The following is a 2,500-nucleotide window of genomic DNA, read 5'->3' as shown; positions in this document are numbered from 1 at the left end:
AAATGACATCTTAAAACAAAACTATTATTTGTTTCGGAGGTTGTCTATGACTGTTCATAGACCGCATAATTTCCACAGAACATTCTCAGAATATCAAGAGAGAAAAGCAGCGTTCTGCGGGAAATCATCTTGGCCAGTGATGTCGTTCTGGGTTTGGTCAGGCCCAGGGAGGTAAGTACCTCGTTATTCTCAAGGGGCCACTTTCCTCTTGCCCCAACCGGGAATCCAAAGAATGTGACCTTGCTAGCCTTCGTCAGCACTTTGACTTGATCACCAAGAGGGGTATAGTACGAAACTTTGTGCGAGGCAGCATCTGACAAGGTATTCTTTGAAAGCTCAAAACGGACGGTGACATCGATCACAACCGCCTCCTCATCTTTTGCAAACACGAGGTCAGGCTTTCTCATCTCTCCCGTCTCGGATATGAACCGTGGCTCTTTGTATACAGACCAGCCCAATCTAGCCGCTTCGTCTGCCAGAATGTTACTGATCTTGTTATGTCGCGCAATTCTTGCTTTCTGTACTGCAGGACATTGACCGAGAATGTGCGAAAGGGACTCGAGTCTGGCAGAGCATTTCCTGCAGGAACGTAAGGCCCCATCTCTGCCTCTGTTCAAGCTTTCTCTTGTTGGGTAAATATTTGCCCTTAGTTGTAGTGCTGCGATAAAGAAGCATTGTTTAAAGCCGCACCATGGCCTCAACCAAGCATTACTGATTCTATCATGCGCAAAGTTTACAATGCCCCTTCCTTGAACCGGCTTTTCGCACCATCTCTGAAATTCATGCTCCCTCCAATCGCAGGGTCTCGGATATACAGGTTCTTTTGACACCGAGTCCCTGAGAACGAATGTTGGGATTGCATCACTGTCACCCCCTGCTCGTACCCACAAATTACGGTATTCTTCCTCCATACCCTGCGAGGACACAATATTACGGGTGATAGCATCGGACGAGTTTGCTATACGTTGCAGCCTTCTAACTTGAACCGAAGGGATTGTTTTTTCCAGTTTCAAGATGGCAAGGCCTCCGTCTCGGGCTCTGGCATATAACAGTCCATCACAAGTTGAAGCGGGAAGGTGGAGCCATCCTTTTACCGCCTTTCTAATCTCTTGGTCCAACCCACGGAGAGTTGATTGCTTGCAGTCCGAGTGGTCTGCAGGATATAACAATCTGGGTAGGGCATAGGCATTGAGTAGTTCAACCTTCTGAGTTGGCTTCAGAGGCGCCTCATCGATTTTCGAGATCCATGTCTTTAGCTGACAATGTAGATCAGGCTGTATAGTGCCAGTCCAAGGGCCAATTTTCAGACCAAGGTATTTCGTTGATTCATCAGGTTGGATCATATGGACATCTTTATTTTTGATAGTCCATGGGTCGCAGTTGTTCACCGTATATGAATCTTTGGTTGGGCTTATCATGAAGCCCTGGCACTTTCTGGCCTGAACCTCCAATCCCGATAGCCCACAAAATGATTCCAAGATCGCTAGATTGGCGGCCATACCAACCCAAGATTCGCTCACCAACACCAAATCATCAGCAAACGCAAGAGCTGTCACGTGGTCGGTATCAATGGAGTACCCAACTCCGTGTGACTCTAGGGTGCATATCAAAGGGTCCATGGCAAGATTGAAGAGCAGGGGTGACATGGGGTCACCCTGTTTGACACCAACACGTATGCTAATTTCTCGAGTCGACTCGCCATTGCTTTTGAACGAGGTCGTACACCGATCGTAGGCGTTCTGGATGATGCCCACCACGTGTTCATCTACTTTCTTGTGCCTTAACACCCATAAAATATGAGCATGCGAAACCGAGTCAAAAGCTTTCGCTATGTCGATAAACATGACAGCCAACGGCCTGTGCAATTTCTTAGCATGTCTCATAAGGTCCTGTAGCACCTTAAGATTTTCAGAGCAGCCAGATGCCGCTATAAAACCACGCTGCCTTGGGTTTAAGGGACAAGCACGAGCAAGACGTGCAGTCATTATTCTGGAAAATAATCTCAGAATCATTGAACCGATCGTTATTGGTCTCCAGTTCCCCAATTCTTTCAGCTTTTCATCGTCCATAACCTTAGGAATAAGAATCGTCCTATTCTTTTTCAACTCTTTGGGAATAATTCCTGTAATCATCCATGCATTAAATAGGGCTGTCAGTGTCCGACCCTCGGGGTCGGCAGCACAGATTGCAGCCCTTGTTAGGCCATCTGGCCCAGCTGCTGACGTTGGTTTAATGGCCCGTATGGCAGTCTGAACTTCCTCCACCGAAATTAGGGGCTCAAAGTATTCGTTATTTGCAACACCTGATGACTTAAATTGGCCCAGGCCATTGAATGGCAACACCTTCTCCCATTTTTCGCAGTAAAAACGATATACATCTGCGTTCGGGATTCGGCATTCATGACGTTCAGTGCCATCCAGGACTAAGGACGCAAGAAGAGAGCGGTTCTTAAAGAAGAGCTTCTGGTGCTTCATGAAGCTTCCTCGTTTTTCCGCTCTCT

The sequence above is a fragment of the Petromyzon marinus genome, unplaced genomic scaffold (genome assembly GCF_048934315.1).
Source record: "Petromyzon marinus isolate PM22_M1 ecotype Great Lakes invasive population unplaced genomic scaffold, UKy_Petmar_22M1.pri1.0 PM_G_Scaffold_8, whole genome shotgun sequence".
Taxonomy (NCBI): Eukaryota; Metazoa; Chordata; class Hyperoartia; order Petromyzontiformes; family Petromyzontidae; genus Petromyzon; species Petromyzon marinus.
The sequence above is the reverse complement of the archived record's forward strand: the minus strand, read 5'-3'. Positions refer to the sequence as shown.